Source organism: Cygnus atratus, chromosome 27, assembly GCF_013377495.2.
Source record: "Cygnus atratus isolate AKBS03 ecotype Queensland, Australia chromosome 27, CAtr_DNAZoo_HiC_assembly, whole genome shotgun sequence".
NCBI classification, from domain to species: Eukaryota; Metazoa; Chordata; class Aves; order Anseriformes; family Anatidae; genus Cygnus; species Cygnus atratus.
Window position 1 is genome coordinate 1,376,801 of NC_066388.1, and position 22,862 is coordinate 1,399,662.

A 22,862-nucleotide genomic window follows, 5' to 3' on the forward strand; every position below is an offset into this window, starting at 1 on the left:
GCAAGCAGTAGAGGGAAGCAGCAAGCACTGTAACATTGACTAGCCACTCGACTGTCATGTACTAAAGACTTAATTATGTTCTCAAACAAAATACAATGAACTCTGTCATAAGCAATCACACAAGAGACCACGAAGTCAGTAGCTTAGTGGAAGTGGCCTTCTATGAAAGATGAAGTAGAATTTTCTCTGCCTATAGGGAAAACTTACTGAGCTCTGAAAATAAAAACGTGAAGTGGAATGCAGGGTTTTCAGTTCTTGTTTGTTTGTTTGCTCCCTCCCCCCCCACTTTACTTACCAAGGCCTGGGTTCACACGTTAATGTTGTACCAGGAAAAATTATTCAGAATAGTTTTGTCTGATCACCAAGGTATCTTAAGAATTTAATTACATCTGCTTTAGTAAATGAAAATACATCCCCATAAGTCAACTGTTGGCAGATAAGCATAGAAGGAAATACTTTGCTTACGATATGTTTAAAGTATTTCACACACACACTCGATGTTTTATTTGGATGCAACATAACTCTGCTCAGGAAGTAGGCATTGCATAAAGCACACCTTCAGTATTACTTGGACACGTTTCTATCATAGCTCAGGTATTTGTCATTGCAAAATAAAATAAACCCAGCAAAAGCCAAACAAACAAACCAGAAGAACTGAGCACATTTAATGACACACAATTCCTCTTTCATTTTTATTGCAGGCAGCAGAGCCTACAGAAGTGTTTCTTACAGGTGGATTACAACTCCCAAACAGGTAAAAGAAAAGACAATTATGACACTAAAAATTGTATTTCAACCTAGATGAAAGAAAACTTTACTCTCCTGGATCCTACGTCACTTCTGGAAGAATTCTTCAAGGTCAAGCATTCCCTCAAAATTCACAGATAAATTATCTAAGGTCATCACTTGTACCTTTTTCTTTTTTAAACTCTCTTATAATCAATTGAAGGAGGGAGAACACGAGGACACTAGCTTGGGCTGCAGGAAACCACTGACATGGATGAAAACCTCAGGACAGGTCAATTCACTCTGAGGAGTTTTATCTCCCCTATCACTTTTGATGCCATGTTATGTATCTAAAGCACAGTGCACAGGCTCCAACTTTTGCTTGTAGAAACTAGGTGAGATTGTAATGAAAGTCCATAGGATGGTAAAATTGGATACGACTTTGCATGATTTCTCATTGAAAAAAAAAAAAAACAACAAAAAATGGAGTATACTCAGAAGTACGTAACTTTGAAGAGTACAGCACTTACCAGGAAGTTTTTCCTTCAGTCTCCAGCCTTCATGCTTCGAGTTTTCATTACGCTGCCGCACTCAAACAGCTGAAGTAGACAATTCCTTGATCATGCTATAAAGAAAATTTGTGAGGAAGTGAGGCAGAATATGACAAAGCAGGAAACAATAATTATGATGTTATTAGAAGAACACATCACATGACAAAAACTTAAACTGCTTTGAAATACAGATTTTGTCTTCTCTTAATGCTTAGTATAAAATAATATTAAGTTACTGCTGTTTTAAGGTAGAACTAAAGGTTAAAGGATAGTAATTACTGATTATTTAAAGGGTACTTATAATGAACTACAATAAAAAGATGTCACATTTTTAAGCCAGATACTATATTTTTAACTAGGAGTGTGACACCGGACTAACATTACCAGGAGACTGCACTTCAATTAGAAGCAAAGCTGTGACTTGCTATAAAGTTCTTACAGTACACGAAGTCTCCAGTGCTTCAGCTCACAGCACTATTTGTGCTCTCTGCACCAGAACACAGATTTTTTTTTTTAATAAGAAGTTTATATTTCATATGCAGTTAAATACACATGAACGTTTTAGTAAGTCCAGGAATATTGCAGAATAAGACAAAACCATTTCTTCCAGTGTTGTGAAAATGAAAAGTGTACTGCAAGTGACCATGACCTTGATATGAAAATAATAATAATTGTTTTACGTTATATCCCCAAAGCCAAACATATCAGACATTTAGAACATGACACTCAGCAAGGGAATAAAAACTGTAAGTACAGGAAAAGAATTACATTGAATGATTTTCTTTTCCTCTGGTTTCAACGCCAACGACAGGGTATAAAACACTTCTATTCAGCTTTTCAAAGATACAAAATACATATGAAGGAATAAAACTAAGCAAGAAAAGCACCAAGATTAATAAGGAAAAAAACTCCTAAGAGAGAATTTATCAGGGAATTCAACAATTCAAAAATATTAACTTCAGCCTTGCTGAATAAGAGTAATTATTTTTCCTAAAGTCAGCTGATTTCTTTTTCCTTTTCATCCATTGTTATCTCGTTATTTAGGACATCACATAACCAGCCTTGATTGTGTTACAGCATTAAGAGAATGAAATTCCAATTTAGAAGGTGCTTAGTACTTGAAAACTTTCAGCATGTTCACTTGCTTAAAGGTAGGTGCCTGCTTTGATGTGCTGCTGTGTCACAGATGCACCTTCAAAGAGAGAAAACTTCCAGAAGATAGAAGTAGCGATGGCAGCAGCTAGCTGCAACTTGGAAAACGAGGCTTAACTTCAAGTCCCACATAAGCACGCTGTCTCCTCGAACTTCTGCTGCCCCTTGCTCATTAGAAAGCTGGGGTCACGAGGAATCAACCCGTTCTTGGAGGAGAATCATTACTGAGAAGTTTCCTCCTCTTTCCCCAGCTATTGACACGATCACTACCTCCGTAGTTCTGTAACCACAGCACAACCTGGACTCTGACTGATCTTCAATGGAGAGGGTGAGGGAGAGCGGGCTGTTGTCAATGCAAAGCTGAGCTGGCGAGCAGGAACAGGGACTGCAGAGAGTTCTCGAGATGGCGGATGCGAAGAGAAGGGAAGGCTCTGCATAATGCAGGTCTGGGGGGTTTTTGGTAGCCAGCCTTTGCTACAGATAAAGCAGGACTCACTGTTCCTTCCCTGATTTCTCTATCAGGGAATACTAAGCAGCACATAGATAAGGAACCTTTGCCTGGCTGGGGGCTACTATTGATTCCTGAGTTCTGATATGTGAACTTTAAGGTTGGAGCTCTGTCTCTGCGTGGGGCACAGAAGAGCGTGTTCAGAGAGCTGCCAAGAGCTTATCTACATAACGCGCTCAGTGCCAGCACGGGTGTAAGGCACTGAAGAACAGCTTCAAGATATGCATTTCCTCGGGTAGCACTGTATAGCGGCTAGGATATGTTTCCCCATAACAACAGCTGTTTCTCAGAGCCAGGCAACTTCAGGCTTTCATAAACTTTGAATTTCAAAGCTGTTGAATCATGACTAGGGGACGTCTGTATTTTCTAAACAAGTCGATTACCTAAAGGCTGCTGCTTACAATACTCAGTTCTTTTGTGATAGCATGCACAGGCCTGAACCAAAATCTCTATTATGTAGCCCAAACACAGAAGGTATCATACCCCTCCTACAAAGCAACCACAGATTTACAGGGAACTCCAATAATCTTGTGTTTCATGCCACAAGACATGAGGTTCCCATCCAGGGATTCCCAAGACTGAAAAGCAAGGTATAACTGCTACCACTTCATTTTTAGTCCTTTTGGGGAACTGCTGGCAGAGCCTATAGGAACTGTGCTTCTTTACAGACAGCTTACCCTAGAACTTCCAAATGCAGTCACTCCACCCAACAGATGATTAATGCCAGCAAAATAGTTCTCTACCTTCCCTCTCATACCAGATGAAAGACATTTATTACCTTGTCCCTTTCCAGTTTGATGCTACAGAGATGCCAGACTAAGGAATCTGACCTCTACTCTTCCATATTGTCATTTTAATTAAAGCCATATCCTGTAAAATGGTATATGCTGCTGAAACCCTGATAAGATCCTATTATCAGAAAGGAGCAAATTTGTGATGCTATCTGGGCCAGCCCACGATTATCTGCCAGAACAAAAGGAACATTATTAAACAAACTCTGTTAGATCACTGTGGGAGGATAGAATGAAAATCATGCTCCAGAGAAATCCCTTATCTCTCTGGGGTCAAACCTGCAGCACACAGTTGCTGCTCTGTGCTGAAAGCTAGGGCAGAGAAAAGAGAAGGAGCTGCTGATTCCTGTTGTACTGTGGAAAGTTTTGTTCCTTTCCTGCAATTTATTACCCAGAGAGATACCAACATTAATATCAATTAACTCCTGGGAGATGATAGTTTCTTAAATACATTTTCAAAAGTCTCATTACAAAGCAAAGTGCCTGTATTTGCTTTTCTAAACACAGCCATTATTTTTAGGACAGACGGAAGAAAGGGTTACAATGTCTCTCTTACCTTTAAGGTTTAATGATCTTCTGTGAAACAAAAGCAGCAGGAGGGAATTGCCACACAGCAGTTTCTTTACCTTGACTTCATTCTTTCACTTCTGAGTCAGCCAAATAACATGTCAGCCCCCTTGAGGTGGATCCTGGTCTTTGTGCAGCCAGAACAAACACTCAGCAATTCTAGACTAGGCAGAGAGCTGTGTCACATCTTTGGATTCTCTCAGGTTTCTTGGTGCTAAAGGCACCAAAAGCAACCTTCTGTTTTTTCAGATAATTAATTCCCCTGCATGCATGTGCCTTATTTTTCTGCTTTTCCAAGCAAGCACTGAGCTAATGCAAGAAAACCAGCCAGAATGCCTGTCCCATCCCCAAAAGCCCCACTTAGCTTCTCTAACTTCACCATTACTGACAGACAAGCTCTGAATCAGGGAAGACAAAGTGCAGCCTAACTATCATCCTGGTTTTTAATTACTCTGTCTGTTAATGCTTGAGTAGCAAGAATGGCTCTACTACGCTATCCAGTTACTTAACTTTCTCCTCTACCGGGGAACACAAAGAGCTTGCTCTGTGTTGGGAGTGGTGTTATCCAGGGGGTCTGTGCAGATGATCACAAACAGCTGAAGTGCTCTGGCTTCATTAATTACTATTCATCAGATGAGCTGCATTAACGTCCATGCTCTTGCCTGCTATGAGAATGCACTGTTTTAACACCACCAGGTGGCTTAGTGCAGACAGCTGGCTGTGCTTAACTGTGGCAATGGGTGGAAAGCATTTTAAAAATGTGGAAAGCCCTTAACACAGCTCAGCTGGAAAAGAAATAGTTCCCTATGTTTGTGGAGTTACTGAATGGCCTATCTCCCCCTAGCCTAAGAAAAAGGAATAACCCCCATTTTTCTGGGAATGCAGCCCTTCTTACTAAAGTCATGGGAACTACAAGCACTAGTAATAGTGGTTCAACTGGTAATAAAGGGTTAGTAAGGTGACTTCAGACACCAAATAAGATTTAAACAAAAGTTGTGAGAGAGAATACAATTTTCTGGTCAGATCCTAGATTCAAGGCATCAGTAGCATCTCTAAAATGCATTGTTTTATCTCAAAAAAAATCATGAAAGAAAAATCACTAAAGGGACTTGGCAGCTGATAAAAAGGATATTCACAATGAACTAAAGAACAGCAGCAGGTATATTGTATAAATTCCTCAGGACTCAATGAACTGGTCTTCAAAAAAATAATTTTATCTTCCTCATCCATATGTATTTTGATAGGACAACAAACGCGGCTCCAATTTAAAAGGGCTCCGCGTGGTTGTTTGATGTGTTCGCAGACTTTGTTCGGGCTGCAGCACAAGGCCGCTGCCCGGCGAGGCCTGGCCCCGCGGCACAACAGCTCCGTGTGTCCGTGGAGGGGAGGGAGCTGGGCAAAGCACGCCTACGGTGACCAGACCAGGACTTCCTTGCACCCAAAAGCAAGGTCTTGAGAGACTCCCAGAAAGGAGGTCCTGGGTTTTCTTCACACACTACCTGTGTGTGAGTGAAATGGGGGAACCGCAGCTCCTGCGCCTCCCGGCTCCGCGCAGGCCCTCCTGCTAAGGCCCCGATGTTTTCCTGACATTTTGGTATTCGAGGAAGTAAGAAACAGCTTCAAATTAACAAACTCGGAAGCACTGCTGCTGTCCTGCAGCTGGCCTTGTCAGTCCTTGCAGCTGAGGCAGCAAAAGGCTCTTTTTGAATGGATATAACTTGGATCGTGTGAAGTATTCCAAAGGAACTTTCACGTGCCTGGTGCAAAGACATCAGAGTTTCCCTCCTGGAAGTTCAATGATGAACTGGGAAAGATGGCTTTTAAATTTCATCCAGGAATATTTGTCCACATTAGCATTTGTTCTCTACACTCTGTAAGAGAAGCAAAGATCTCCTACAATGACACAGTTCTGGTTGCAGAGGTGTGGTCATTACTAAAATCTGCTTGTGAGGGGCTGCAGAGGTTTTGCAGATCTATTTTAGTTAAATCATTTGCCGTCCTTCCTAAAGTCGATTTTGATCTAAACGATTTTTTTCAGTCTTAGCTTGTGTCTTTTCATTCACAGATGTATGATGCTACTTGACCATTTAACCTTCTGTGTGATGTAAACAGTACATGCTTTCCAATACCTGTCTTCCAGTCATGAATGTAATCCTATCCTTCCACATGCATATTTTTCCTACGATCTTGGTTCCGTATCCACAACTCTGGTTTACTCATCTTAGCATCCTAGCTCCTGTCACCAGTAGATAAGCATTTTGTTCTCAATGAGCAGGTAGGAAAGACAGAAAAAATCTTCAGACTAAGTTGCAACATTTGTATTTTGCAGACCTTGTTCATTTCCAGATCGTTTTGAAATATCTGTATTTGCAGGATCAGGCAGCTGAATTCACAGACCACAAGAAATTTAGTAAGTGCCTGGGCAGAAATCTCCTTGGTAGCATGCTGCTTGACTCTGGCCAGTATCAGCCGCATCAGAGAAATGCTCCAGATTCCGTCTCAATGTTACACATTAATTCTTGCCACCAGAGATTTCTGACAGTAATACTGTTTCTTTTGCCCTCGCCCTTAAATTTATATTTTAGGGAAAATATAAACAAACTAAAGTATATTTTCTAATTTTCTTTTAGGCTTAATTTTACTTAATACACATATTGAAACTCAATTTCCAATTCAGAAACACTTCTCCATTTCAACCAGCTTTTGTCACATACTTTTTTCAAAAATCTTCAACAAAATCTTAATAGCTAGCCAAGCATCAAGCGTTTCTGAATATTACACTTCAACTGCTATGGAAAAGCAGGAATTCTGCTTGTGGTCTGCTCTAAACAACAAATCACCTTCAATTTAGAATAAAAAAAACAAACCCTAGCTTACTCAAACAAAAGAAGAGAAAAACACAGACAGGTAAAATGTGACTGCGTACAGTATAATTAGCCAGGATATTCAGAACAATATCCCCTCTTTCAAAAAATACCAGGGGACCTCAGCAACTTAGACCATCTGTTTTTGCTGTTACAGTTGGCATGTGTGCACCTGGCTTAGAAAGCTAAATAAGATACGAATTAACATGTATATCAGTAATAACATCTATGGAGAATTAAGGTTTTGAAAGATGGAAACAAAGAGTTAACAGAGAAGAAAAGGTAGGATGATTTTTCTTCCCTCTAACTCTTTAACTGACTCCAAGAGAGAGATTTGCATGCAGGCAGTTTACTCCTCCCAGCCAACATCTCATGCTGGGGAGAGGGCTGATATTCTCATTGGATGCCTCATCCATGAAGCTGACATTTCCTAACCGTAGAACATTGTGTCACTAGCACAAGACAGCAGTAAAACAAGAAGCTCAGAAACAATGACAATCTGCCAGCTCTACTCTGAAAATAACAAGACTTTCTCTCTTCCCCCCGCCAAAGCCAGCAAAGCTGTTCTTCGCTCATACCACGGATTTCCCCAGGTGAAATGCAGATGGACAGAGTACTGTGCAAATCATAGCAAGCCTAACAGATAATTACCTACTGCAAGGACAAGAAGCAGCCCAGATAATTCAAAACTACTTACCAATTCCACTACCAAAAATAAATAAATAAAGCATAAGCTGCTCCAATTCATTACTGTTTATTCATCCTTTGAGTGCACTACACACAGCTGTTAAATGGCCAATAAATTCTTCCCATTGCAGTGAGCACTCCTCAAATTTAGAAGGACTGCCTTGGCATCTTTTTTGGCAACACCTCATGTCAAGCCATTTATGCACAGAGGAACAGGGGAACCACTGCTTTGGACTGAGCTCATGACACAACACATCCTATTTCCTTTTTCCAGGAAAGGTGCATACCAGACATTTTGAAGTGTATTGGGGAGCTACTATGGAATAACGAGAAAACCAGAAAAACCTCCTATTGCCTTGAGAGTTGTTTACACCAAAGAATGCGAAGGCCCATAGGCTTTTAGCATGGTTTTGTGTGACTGTAGGTGCTCTTATTTAAATATAATGACTTTAATACCACCTATAATGATCATTTTAATAATCATCTCCAACACGTCTTTGTAAGCCTGGTTGTTGACATTTAAATGCAGTTTTAAGGATATAATTGGTTCTTCTCATGACAACATTTCAGAACGATCAGCAGTTCACTCAGGCATACACAAAGCAACAATAGGAACCTCTACAGAATTTGTCTGAAGGATAAGAAAAACAATTAGTCACCCCCATTGCATCATCAGCTGAGGTAATCCAGTTACTAAAAACAGGAGTGCTGTTAAACTTAGTAAGAAGTCCCTTTGATTTCACATTTCTTCATTTCTTAAACCAGGAATGGAGATCCTCATCCAACACAGCTTAAGGAAGGAAAACTCCTTGGGCATCCTGCAGTACTGCCCTAGCTCCAGTGAGACCGTCCCTTCAACCAAACTTAGCCTTGCACTCTGCTGAATGTTCTAGATCAGAGTCCAGATTTAGAAACAACACTAAAACACTGCTTCTTGGTAAGACCAAAAGTCGCTGCCTTTAAAGCACGATTAAAATTAATGTTGAACTGTGCAAGTGAATAGTCCAGTGTGCTGAGAATCAATCTCCAGATCAGCAGCTGGAAGAAACATGAAGTTGTATCAGTGTTAGTTCTTTCAAGTAGTGCTTGGACATCCACAATCACAGTTGGGGTGCATGCTTTTTTGTGTGTCAGAGGTCTAATTTAACCATTTTTAGTCTTTACTTCTTTACACAAAAAAAGTACTGCTGGGAGATCACTTTGTAGGTAGTATAATTCTGAAAATAGTACTGGGGGAACATGTAAGTAAAATTATTTTAAATATAAACATTGTAGGACCATAAAAAACATACACCACAAAGAATATGACAGATTCATTGGCAGAGAGAAGGATTCTTCCTAAGCAAGAAAACCATTCCTAAAGAACACATTATTTCAAGCAATTGTCAACAGACAAACTACCCAGGTCAAAAATGGGAGAGTTAAGAAAGTACATGGAGCAGGCTTTTTGCATCTACAGGATTAAGGACATACCAGAGTGCCAAGACCCAAGCCAAAACAGGTTGCCAAATCAAGCATACAAATTGATCTCAAGTGCTACAGATCGGTACAGGCAGAAAGGCCACGGGACAAGCTGCTTTTGGGAGCAGGTACTAACTTCTTTGCTGTTTGTGCAGCGTGCATAGGGAGGAAGGGGCAAAGGAGCAGTTCTGGTCCTGCCTCCCGCACACTCCTATGACCCCAGGAGAGCCTCTGACCTCTGTCACTACGCCCTTACCCGCTGGCATGATTTTAATACAAAGAACTGATTAGTGTCAAAGCTGGAATACAGAAAAACGTTAAAAAAGAAAGACAGATCCATGAATACAGTTCTATTGTACACACCGTGAAAAGAAATCCCTCTGATAAACAAACACCTCTGAAGAAAGAAAAGAGGTTGTGAGGAAGCAAAGAGTTGAGCATTTTGTTCAGAATTTTTTAGAAGAATCTCTACTAAGTTAAAGCATAATAAATTCCCCACAAACCAAGAGCTCTGGAACAGGCAAGGTTCTTGAAAAAAAGGCCTTATATTCTTTTGATATCAGTGAAGGGGATAAATAGGTGAAGGGGAGAAAAGTGTTCAAAACAACGTACAAAACAAATCAAATCAAAAAAGACTCCAAAAACAAATTTACAAGTCATAACATATCAAAATGTTAATGAATAAAATCCCTATAATTTCCGAGGGGAACACATGGCCACAATTACCGCAAAGGATGTTTATTTTCTACCTGATTGCAGCAAGTGTTGTTCTTGAAAAGGAAAAAATAAAGAATGCCCTTTGCTGCTGATTTCCAAACACTTTGTGAGTTCAAGGGACTGAACATGCTTGCAGCAGCGTGGATCCGCTGTGTTTATGCACCACAATCACTGCAGCAGACTTGTTTACAAACACTCTAATTTTTCTACTGAAAACACAAACTCAGACCCCAACTGCTAGAGCACTGGAAACCCCAACCCAGATAACCTGCTAGCTCCTTTCTGTCTGTCTCTGTTACTCCATCAGTTTTGCTCAGTGACGAATCAACGGCCTGAGAAGTGCTGGAGGCCTCCTTCAGCAGGGCTGTCAGTGTTGCTAGTGCTGACGTTGGTGAACTCGTGGATATGGCAGTAGGGCGTTTTTAGAGCGCTCTCATGTCCTGTCTGGCTGAAAAGCCAGCTCTCAAAAACCCAAGGAAATGTTTTTTTTTTTCCAAAATACAATGTGATTTTAGTAATAAAAATATATTACAATTTTGCCTGCACACACACAAATTTTCATGGCAATATTTTTAAAGAGTGGCGTCGCTACATCAATATTATAACTCTTTGGACCCTGCTTGGTTGACGAAACACTGTTCATACAGAATTCAACTGACACCCATTTAGGATGCAGCAAGATGGATAGCACTGTCAAATTTCATTATTACCTGTCCTCTACTTATCCAGTAGTAGACATCATTAGGTGTCAAGTTAAAAACTGCAGACTGAGAGGGAAAGTCTCCCACATTTTTTAAAGCTCATGCAATTTAGTGTCACAAAATAACCTTTTAAATGTAGCTTTTTAATTCTTTGAAATATAAATTTCATCAAACTGTCTCTGAGGAGGCTACTCAGAAAGCTAGGAACTTGTGTGAGAGGCACAGCACTGTCATGATTGCAAGATGACTGCAATACAGAAGACAAGGAGTAGGAATGAGTGAGATGCCACCAAGTGCACTTTTTGTTTAGAACTGGAAACAGAAGAGAGAAGTGAAGAGATAAAATACAGGTAAAATGCCAAATTATATATGTGAACCAGGACCACAGGAGATGGATTTGCACACGCAGTCATTCAAAGCACTGGGTGTCCCCATCACCACTGCACGGATAGTAGAACACATTCATATGGGTATAAAGTTTATGATGTTAATAATAGGCTATGATGTTACAAATAAATCTTGTCAGAAAATTGACTACTAAAACATATTAAGAGGTTTTATAGGGATTATTGGTAGGTCTGCAGAAAATCTGAATACCTCAAGTGACTCAATGGACTTCTGAAAATGTAGAATGGTAAATTGCATTAAAAGTAATTATTTTATTTTATTTTATTTTACTTTATTTCTGTCAGTGACTCAGGAGGCTTCTAATAGGATTCTTTTCATATGTTTTGTTTACCTAGACATGGATAGGGGTTGTCTTTCAATTGCCTTTTATGCTTTTTTTTCCCTTGGTCTGTCTGATATGAGATTGTAACGTCTATTAGAACCCTGCCACAACACAAAGTCTTGAGCTTACCAAAAGGACTGACACAGATGCTTGTAAAATATTTGCTTAAACAAAGTCTAATTACGTCTAAAAAGACAAGCCTATAAAGGGGAGCAGAAAAGCAGCGAGACCGATTAACATTGCTAAACAATACCAATAGCCAAGATTTAGAAAACAGGGGAGAGAAAAAAATGGATAGTTGCACTTAATATTATTACGACCACAATTAAGAGTCTAGAAGCAGGAACAGATGTTCTGAAAAAGTATCAGTTTTTATCCACTAATTTAAATGAAACTCTCTCTGGAGGGAAATCACCAGCTCACTTAGGCTCTCTGCACCAGTTGGCTATTTAGTGAAGGAGATGACATCCAATTTTTATGAAATCCATCTTGTGACTGCTAAGGCAGCTCTTAATATGAATAGCTGAAAAGGGTGTGACAGTTTTAAAGACAAAACAGAAACCCTTCTCCTCATCCCTAGAATAAGTAATATCAAAACTCTGGATTGATTTCTGTCAGAGACCGCATTAATTCTGTCTGGTGCTTCGTCCCAAAATAGCCCGGCATTCTGGCACTCTCACAACACCGGAGATGGTGTGCCCTGCTCATTCACGCTCCCAGCAAGCACCATGTGTTTCATTTAAGGCTCTTAAATGAAACAGTAAGCCCTTCACAAAATGTAGTTATTCCTGTAAGTTAAGAGGGCACGAAAACTAAGCAGGGTTAAACACTGCCATGTGGTGAGCACCGTCCTGATGTCAGTGCACATCGGAGGAGGCTCCACTGATTTCTGCGGGACTAAACGCTTATTCCTCATTTCAGTGTAAAAGTCCCAAACAAAAACACCAACAAATTCAGACAATGGAAAGCTGCCATCAATACTAGGTTAACACAAGTCAGAAGTAACTCCCCTGATATTCATCAATTCAACTTTCCAAAGCTCTGTGTTTCAGGTAGAATTAGTAGTGATTTTCTTTCCAACTTACAGCCAAAGATTCAAGGGATTGGGTGAACAGGATCTCTGTTATTTTAGTATAAAATCCGAGATCAAGTCAGATTGCATTACGAGTTCACTACAATTCATATTTTTTCCTGGATAAATGTAGCTGCAATTTCTGTAAGATCCAATACAGACAGTTTATCTTTTAGGTGCAAACTCAAATACCTAAAACCCAGTGATCATTCCAGCAAAAGTGGTACGAGTCACCTGAAAATGCTTCTGTTATTAATATTTTGCATGGAAGGCAAGTGAACGTTTTGTTTTTAAAGTATTCTCTTAAACTATACTTTTCTAATGACTTAAAGGGGGAAAAAAATAAAAAGTAGCAGATAGCCATTTCTAACAGTTTCTGTAAATGCAAACTGAATCTCAGGATTTCCCCTAGTGTCTCTCTTAGTATACATTAATGAATTAGTGTAGTGAGTCCTTAATTGCTCAGCATCTCTTTTTAATACAGCCCAATCACGCTGTTATGATCATGAGAATAAGAATGGATGCTAATTCTTCACCTACCATTAAACTATATATTTTGTTGTTTGAGAAAGAGATGAACAGCCAAAAGAAAACAAGTATTGCCAAGGCCTGGAACTCACAATACCCTAATAAACTGAAACTTCAGAATTCAAGAACCCAGTTAGCTTGAGTTGAAGGATAAGACAAAGTGAAACAGGTGCATCACTTTTGGTGAGGGACAGGAAATAACCAGAATAGACTAGAGCTTCTGCTATGAGGAATTTCACTTTGTAGTGCCTGCATAGATACTAAATGTGTAATGTAACATATATAGTTAAAAATTTAATCTTGATGCACCAGCACTCAGTATTTTGCTCATCTAACAAATCATTTTGCACCAGAGCATTTTGTGCAAGAAAGATTTAAATTTTCCAATAAATGCAGATGTGATGCTGCATGAACATATAATAAGAGTCATAAAACCGAAGGAATGAAACTAGTTTACTCCATACATACCCTAATCCCCCCTCCTATCATTCCCTTTCTCCCAAAACAATTTGATTTCTCTCTGTTCCATGCCACCTAAATTAAAACAAAATAATTAAAAATTATTTTATGCAGTAGTGCATTACCTTGTTGAAATAATTCAATTAAACTTTGATAATGACAGCTTGTTGACATGGTTAGCAACGTAGAGGATCAAGAGCTGCGCTTTGGAGTGAAGATGTGCATTTTGGGTCACTCTTGCTGCAGCAAGGAACTGTAACTCTGGGGAATGTTAAGCCCGACCAGAACAAAGGCATGGCAGCCTTTAAAAACAGCTGTGCTGGAAAGTAGGACAAATCCAACACAGGAGACCAGGGCTGAAAAGCTGGGGAGGCTCAAAGTAGAACACTTCATAGTGTATTCACCTCCAGGCTTGGACAATGGCTAAGGAAGAGAAATCAGAGTTTCAGTTTGGAATTTAGCTACCTAATTTCTTCCCCAAGTCCAATCATAGGTTCCTAAGTTCATAGTTACACAGGAATGAATCATACAGCCAGCACACTGACAATTACTAAAGATAATATTGGAACATTAAAAGAGAAAGTTTTTTTTTTTTCCTAACTGCTGTTCTGAAATGAACGTATCACTTTCCTGTTCCATTTCCCTGACCAAAAAACTCCACAGGGGTGAAAATACATTGAAGAAAACAAAAACTAGAAATGATGTCCCCGCCTTGCTGAGTCCAACTGATGTCTGCACTTTTCACTCCACTTATTTTATCTGTGATTTCTTGTATGTGCTCACTCCCACCCAGATGTCAATAAATAACCTTGTGTAAACACTAACAGTATGATCAAGAGTTAAGAGTGCTTTTGTTTGACGTCTTCAACTTCAATAAAATACAATAAAATCAGAGGGACTTCACACAAACTATCCAAACATCCTTCATTAGTAAACTGCAGCTGACTTCTGGCAAAGCTTGCTCTCCAAGTGGAGTGTGCTGTGCAAGGCGATGCACTTAATGACGTGCTGCAGGTAAATTTATTTGTCAGACTCAGTTGACTATAAGCCTACTGTGTTACTTTGCACTGCCTTTTATTTTGGTACATTTGTTTCCCATTTATAAATAATACAGTGAAAACAAATCTTTTGACGGGTTACTGTAAGAACAGCAAGCTCTGAAACCACAGCAAAGCACACCATCATAGCCACGCTGCTATTTGAAGTGTCTGTTAAAAAATTCATGCTGGAAATTCATCCCCATCTAATTTGACACACACCTATGGCACAGATCAGCCCAGCAGTGTGTCCATGAGGCTGCTCTTGGAGACCTCAGGCTCTAAGAGCTGTTTCCGTACCAGCTACAGGAGGCTCACCATGTTCACAGTCTCTGCCAGAGCAATGCAATACTCATCACAGGAGGGACAGCCTCATTTCCAGTGCCTGGAAAGCCCTGATCCCCTGATGACTCTGCATCCGTATAAATAACAGCTATGCACTCAGCCCGAGTAGCATCCCCCCTGCTCAAAGCTGAGACGTGTTGGCAGGGTTAATCAGCAACTTTGGATGGAGAGAGAAGACAAGGGATTTGCAGCACTGCTCCTTGCTCTGGGTCCGTAGCAGTGATAAATGCAGCCTATGCTTTTCAGAGCTGCCTATCTGGAGGCATTAACTATGCCTGACATCCTGCAGACACATTCTCCAAAACTAAATGAGATGATACATATTTCCCTATCATGATGAAGTGTCAATACAGTAAAGTTCCATGAGGCAGCTTTTGATAGCAGACAAGCTGATTCATAAATTTTTCAGTAGCTATCAGAATTAAAAACAGTGTAGAATAATTTCAGAAACACATGATAGCTTGGGTTGTTTTTTGTTGTTATTGGTTTTTGTTTGTTCATTTGTTTGTTTTTTTGTTTTTGTTTTTTTCCTGGATAGTATAAAGGGAAAGGCAGGAGATGCTTCTGCCATCAGCAGGCACTTTAATTACCATGAGTGTCTGTGGCATATTAAAAATATTATATGAGCATCAATGCTTAACGGCCTGCAAAAAGACATTTTTTTCCCAGGGTTTTATAACTTTGGATTATAAATTAAAACCATCACAGGAGATAACATGCAATAGACCTATGAAGACATTTACATATTGTATGGAACGGGTGATGGACCAAGGATTTGTTTCTTATATATCATTAATAGTTATATTTAACAAAAGCTAAATCCTTCACAGAAAGCAGGAACGTTGCTTAGCACATTTCCACCTGTTATTTATTAGCTTCTGTCAAATGAATCCCTTCCTGGCAATTACACCGTCGTGATGGGGACATGGTCAGAGGATGCTCCTGCTTTGTTACAGTCCCACCAGCCAGAATCCCTCCCCGCTGGAGCACGGTGCAGAGGCAGGTTTGTATTTTCTCTGTCTACCTACCGGCTGGGTACGGGTCAGGCCAACCAAGCGGCGCTCCTCGGTCCCGCAATCGAGACAGGAACTATGGTCAGAGACCAATACACGGCTGCTGCAAGCTGACTGTGAGCAATACAGCAATAAAGCAACGGGGCCTGGATAGAAGTAGTCAAGGCCAACCACCTTCCTGGCTTCCTTCAGATGGGAGCACATCACAGGCATGAGTGCGGAGGCAAGTTCTGAAGAGCAACCTCATCATATCGCTGATTTAGAAATTTCTGTCTGATTTTAATGTATCAGTACAGAAAGACTTGAAAAATTACAGCGAAAAACATTCAAAAAGATCAAGTACTGAAAATCCCCTAGTGAACACAAGCATTTACTAGGAGAAAACCCAAATATTCAGAATATATAACCCAACAAAGAATCTGTGTCAGGTCAGACATTCCACCTATTACAGAACACAGAAATCTTATACTTAAATTCCTTTTGGCTTGTACAGCTTTGCCTCTATAACTTTTAAACCCCCGAAAGAACATAAAGTTAAAATTTTAATGGCATTTCAGCAGAACCTCTTTGAATTTTGTATTAGATCTCAATTTAGCCTCTGGTAAAGCCTTTAGAAATAAAAAATTCTGATGCTTAAAAATGTAAGAATCATACAGGAACCTTCCAAAGTCAGCATCAAATAGAATAAAATATATTTTATTAATGATACAATTCACAAAATTACTAGTCCTGCCACTCTCTGCCCACAAGAGATACTTCCTCTGCTGTATTATATTGCATACACATTAGCTACTGGTGTTTGTTCTGTATGATTTACCCTCCTGATTGCTTTGAATGTTTGATGAACTAGCATGCTTTCGCTAATGATTAAAGAGACTCTGGCCATAATAAGGACATTCTAGTCAGGAGTCTCTGCTGTAGAGTCAGTAAGAGATCATTCTTCATGGGGTCGGCTTTAGTTTAGAGTAATGTGGATTCAAAGCCTCAGACCTGGCAATGCACTCCTGATGTCAGCTGAACCTGCTGCTGTGCAGAGGACGTGACGATACCCGCCGCTGAGCTGCAGTGCCGGCTTGGGCCCAGGCTGGTAAACTCAAACACGAAGTGATTGTCTTTCAGAAAGCAATGTAAGCTTTAAGAGAGTCACAGAAACATTACTGAACCGAGCAGAACATTTTTCAGAGAGCATGCACTCTCCTGAAAGGTTCATAGTGACAACGTTGTTCATACTTGTAAATTCATAGAAATTCAGTACAACTACTAAACAAAATAAAACCAACCAATAGATCAGATTTCATTTCTCAAGTACAAAAATGCAAAAAATGCAAAAAATACAAAAAATGCAAAAAATACAAAAAATGCATAAAATAAAATAAAATAAAATAAAATGAAATGAAATGTCTAGGTCAAATCCTGGATCCACTAAAATCCATTGCCAAGTGCTCTGTGTTAGCCCATGGAACATATCAGTGAACATCATGCTGTTGGTAAGGGCCATATGTTCTCATGTTACTGCCTTGTGCTTATTTTCAACACTGGAAGCTGCATGATAATTGAAAAACAGCTACGTAAAACAGTGCAAGATGGCATTGCAGAGTAATACATTTGTGTCTTTATCTATTCACTTTCTGTTTTGTTTTGAGCACTGAACAGACTGTTACCCTGCCTTCTTTTCTTAGCTTTCCTCTAAAGTCTTCCCTCTTTAGACTATTTATGTGATTTCTAGATGTGTGAAACACAGCTGAAAGGCTAAAATGCATATAGGCTTCTCGTAATACACACTTCTATTAAAAGTATTCTATAAAGGCTGACTGACTGATATGAAGTGTTTTTTAATGGTATAGGGAAATCTGTAATGCAACAATTACATCGTAATGCATCTTCACTAATCGACAGCCTCTTAGCGTGGCTTCTCCTTGCAGTAGCAACAACGATAAAGCGCTCTGTAAATAATTCACGCCGACGATGAAACATGAAGCCCTCTTATAAATATGTTTCACAGAAAATTGCATACATGTAGAAAATGGCTGAAGCTCTCTGCTTGCCAAACAGCTCCTGTGTTACTACACCGAGATGTCTGCCTGTTGTCTGGCTTCTGCCAGGAGGGCTCAGCCTCCCAAGCTGGATTGTTTTCCTGCATAAAAAATCTCATGTCCTGCTGTGCTTCATCACAACTGACTTACTCTGTGTTGGATGCTGTCCATGCCAGGATTTACCATTTAATTACAACTAGGAACACTGACTAAATCCCGGTTGCTTGGGGAAATTACGTAACAGAACTGCTGGATTCTCAATAAAACACTGGGAACTTATTGCTTAAACATTATCTCAAGGGTTTGCCCCTCCCTTCTGAGCTTTCTGTTTTCCCAGCAGAAGACAGGCACTAATTACGTGGAGCAGAGAAACATGCTAGGAACACATAAAAGGGCAAAGGCATTAGAAAGCTTTCTAACATCTTATGATTATCAGAAATGGGGCTTATTTGCCACACTTTGCCAGCTATTTTTTCTTTATTATGCCAACTATTCCTTCTGTAACTTGTTTTGACCATAGCAAGGCAGGCCTCTGCCACCCAGGACCGCTTGAAATAGCAGCCTGAAATATTTAGAATGCATTTTCCTTTCTTCATGTCTTCTGCACCACTGCAAAATAATAGTGTCCCTGTCTCAAAGAGGTAGCATTTAATATACTGATTGTTTTAAGGGACAACACAGGATGTAGCAGCGTTAAATGCAAACCACTACAGATGCACTCCATTCGCTTTCAGGCATTCTCTCTTTCACCTGTTGTGAAGGACTGAGAACCTAATTGATTATTGTTTCTACCCTGAAAAACCCAATAGCAAAGGCAGACAATATGGTTTTCCCTTAATTTAGAACACTTGCCAAATTTTGGATGGGAACAAATAACTGTGCCATGTTCCTCAGCGTTTCTAAGGGCAGAATTGAATCAAAGGCAACTTCTGTCTGTGCAACAACAAAAAACTGCAAAAATATAAACTAAGTTTTAAAAAGCATGAAAGCAACCAACTGCTTTGCAGGATGAAATGTTTTAAGTTCTCCTAAAGTTTCACCAAAAGTCAGAAAGACATAGTATTACCATGAGAGTGATTCTGAGCACTTTCTGACTGTTGCACACCCTGGGTATCACATGCAGAACAGCCTGCAAACATTCTCAGCGCACGATTAGGGCAAACAAACCAAACAAAAAAAAATAGAAAAGAAGACAGATTTACAAACATTTATACGCTGAAACTCACATTTGAAAGAATAAGGAAGCCTTTTCTTTCCTCCATGAATACTTACAAAGCAGCAATTACATGCAATTATAGTTTATAATATCTCTTCCATTGTCTAACTTTTCAGGCATCACATCCTATGAGTTTGCAAACAGTGCTACAGAAAAAACGTTTAAGGAGCTATAAAGTATGAGAAAATAATTTATCACAGAAAATAAACCAAAAACACAATTAAGAGAATTTGTTGTTAACTTAAAGCATGACTACAACCAGATCAATACAAGAGATTGCTGTTAAATATTTGTCCCTAGTTTTCTGCGTCTCATAGCTGCAGAGTCAAAGGGCCTGCTACAGTTTTAAAAGCATCACCTGACAGACTAGAGTCATAGTCTGTATCTACCAGAGGCCTCTACTTTGGGAGGCACCTCCGAAGGTGCACTGTTTGACCTCAAGATATAATAGGTTGGAAGAGTTTTATGTCCCTTATTCTTGTAGATTCTAACATCAAAGAAGAAATCAGGGCCCACTGATAAAAGATTTAAATGACTCTTCTGAGAACTGCAGTTACCAAATTTGAGAAACAGCCAAAATTCTCCATCTCTCTGCTCTGACAAGAATATTGGGCTAAGAAAAGGAATGTAAGACAGGGATACAGGGGATAAGGAACTGATTTTAAATCCTTCAAGTAAGCTAGTTCTTCATGGTGCTAGAGTGAAGAGGCATCAAGATACAGAAGAGCCAGTCTCAAACTGGAAAGACCGAGCAGGCTTATTGCACTGTTATTCCACATGTGTGCTCTGCATGCTTCACACTTCATCGATAATGTTTCTGTGAAAGGCAGGGCCACACGTTGGTAAGTCTGAAAGTTATCTTCTATTAGTTAGGGCTGCAGGAACACTTCAAAGCAACTGGGGTGCTTAATGACTAAGCAGGTTTGCCTGAAGAAATCATGTTCCTTTTAACTTTATTGTGATAATGTAATTTAGCTCAAGAAAGATTACTGTTGAAAGCCTTACAGTAAATAGGAGGCAATTCACAAATACAATTCATTTACCATCAAACACATGCCTCAGTAGGCAATCTTCTTGCTTGTGTGCTTGTTGGAAGTACTCCCTTTTGTAGTTATAGCTTTACTTGTTTTGCTAGCCTTATATAATGAAAAATAAAATGCATTTACTCTTTGGAAAGAGAGAAAAATCAGTGTGTGGAATAAACAGCCCAATCTAACAGCCAGAAGTATATTTACCTTACTGCTTTAGTTGACCAAGAGGCTTTCAGACAAGACGACACATGGAGCGGATGAACGTGCATTCCATTTCTTGCTTTGTCTTACTGAAAAACAAATCAGAAATTCAAATCATATTCACGAAAAACTTCATTGACTCCAATTACAAATCTGCGATGTTAAACCCTGCTTTCACAAGCTGCCTTGTGTGTGGCAGACCCTAATCCTTCATTCAGAGAAGCTCTGCAAGGTCAAAGGCGTAGATGAGATTACAAGGTCAGGGCTTTTGGAGAGCTCAGTCTGAAAGACAGTCAATCTGAAGCAGATGGTTCTGTGTACAGCCCAAGCAAGGTAAAGGGCACTATTGGAATATAAATGCTTATTATCATTCAACTAAACAGATGGGTAGGTCTTTGCCGGATCGGGGCCACTTGTAAAACATTTTGGAATTTTATAGTTGTAAAACCTGAATTTTGCATGATAGAAAGAAAAACTAAATACCTTTTAGAGTAATAAAACTAAAAGGAAATGTGCTTCTTCATGTTGGTTATAAAATAACAAAGATGGTAGTAATTAGGGTAAAAATAATACTTATCATACTGAAAAGTGTTTTGCAAAAATTACAAGTTCATTTCCATTTTGGTCCTCGAATCTGATGGCCCATGCAGCTTGCTATCCAGCACAGCTTTTACATGCAAACTGTCATGATCCTCATCCAGGCACTTGTCAGAAATGAGTTTGACAATTTCCTTTCCTCTCCAGAATGCTACTCTGATTTTCACACTTAATTCATTGCTCAGAGCATCTACTAGAGAAGATTTAACACACACGAGTCAAATTGTGCTGCTATTTAAACAGAAAGAAAAAAACTAATGTGGCAATGTAAAGCATTGACTATTTATTAGCTGACATGATCCACCATTAATACAATGTCACTTTAATGGAGTTATCTGTTCTCTTCCCTTAAAGGAGAGGAGAAGTGATCCCAATTTGAATGAACTGAAGCAATTCCATTCTGTGCGAATAACTCCACTCAAGTCTCTGTGCAGCTGAGGAGCTATAGGAGGGAAAAAGACCTCACATGCATTTCCCTTGATACATTCAGAGCCCATCTTAGATAACTAAGACATGGGCCTTCCTATTTTCTTTTAAAAGATACGGAATGCAGTGCTACACATTTTAGCTGGAATGAAGTTTAAACTGAAATGTGATGAAAAAATATTGTAGATGGCCAGATCTTAAATGTTGGCTCACATATTCTGAGCCCTGCTTTTCTGAAGATTTTTGAAGATTATTTGCCATCAGTTGTTGAGTAAATAAGCTCTTAAAACTGCATCACAAATTATAACACCGCCACCAAGAGTCAACGCGCATCTGAAGACAATGAAGCTTGGATCCAGACCTAAGCTGAAGTAATTAATTATTAACAATATACAGTGGAGTATACCATCTAGTAACCATCTAGTTAGCTATTCTTCTGCATTCCCTTTTTTCCCCACACCTTTCATAGTTTGAGAACCACTGCACTAGTTCAAGTCAGAGCAGCAGCAAAAAGATGATGCAGCCATGCTGATGAGTAGGGGCAAACCTGAATATCACATCAACCACTGCGTCTGAAACCTTGCTTTCAGTAAAGGACAAAGCTTTTCACCTATTATTTTCATTTCTGAGCTACAAAATGAAGTCTCTTTTGCTGCTCAGCTGATCCTTACAGAGTCTTGGAGAAGAGATATGTTTTTGTCACTTCCTTGTGCTGATAAGACTTGTATCAAAGTTGTGGGAGAATGAATTGCAATTTTTCAATTTAAGAGACTGCTAATATCAGCCAGTCTTGGTTAAACAAATCCCCTGTGAAACAAGAGATAAGGTGCAACCTATTTGTGTATTAAAAATAAGATTTGTTTCCTGTGCTATATGTACCTAATAAATATGTTAGCATTTCTCCCAGTATTCATTAATAATAGCTTATTAAATAGAGCAATTAATGTGATATCCAAACAATTAGACTGAAAAAAAAAATATTTGCTTTGGTCTGCACCTAACAATGATGAGTTGACAAAGACGTTTCAACACTATGTCTAGTGCATTTACTTGATCTTCACACCACAATATGCTGCTGTCAGTATCTGTCAGGTTTGAGTCCTGTCCACATTAATAGAGATGCACAGAACCACTGCACAGCACAGTAGTCACAGTACCCATGTTTTAAAACGGAATTCACATTGCTGTCCCTTTACTAGATTATACTTGTCTTACACCTATTTTTATGCCAGTGTGTTATATTTCTGTACAAGTTTTTCTAGTCTGTTGTAAGCTAGTTTAAAAAAGGACAAATTAATTATGAGTACTGCTGAAAACCTTGGTGTTACTGTTCTCCAAAAAGATTCATCAGACAGGGTCTGTTTCCCCTACCAAGATCAGCAAGGTGTTTGCCCTCCTCCTGAGAACAGGATGCCAGGGTTCTGTTCCCAATGCTACTTATTATTTCAT

General features: G+C 39.4%; 1 protein-coding gene across 1 annotated transcript in view; it reads right to left on the bottom strand.

Moving 5' to 3' along the window:
• The window catches only part of UNC5D (unc-5 netrin receptor D), a 296,261-nt gene that overhangs the window by 146,077 nt on the left and 127,322 nt on the right, over positions 1–22,862 (bottom strand). The window contains exons 9-10 of the mRNA XM_035562690.2: positions 20,394–20,479; positions 1,257–1,351 (exon numbers count right to left, since the gene is read on the bottom strand). The gene's annotated coding sequence lies outside the window, so the exon portion shown is untranslated. The remainder of the gene's footprint in view (positions 1–1,256; positions 1,352–20,393; positions 20,480–22,862) is intronic.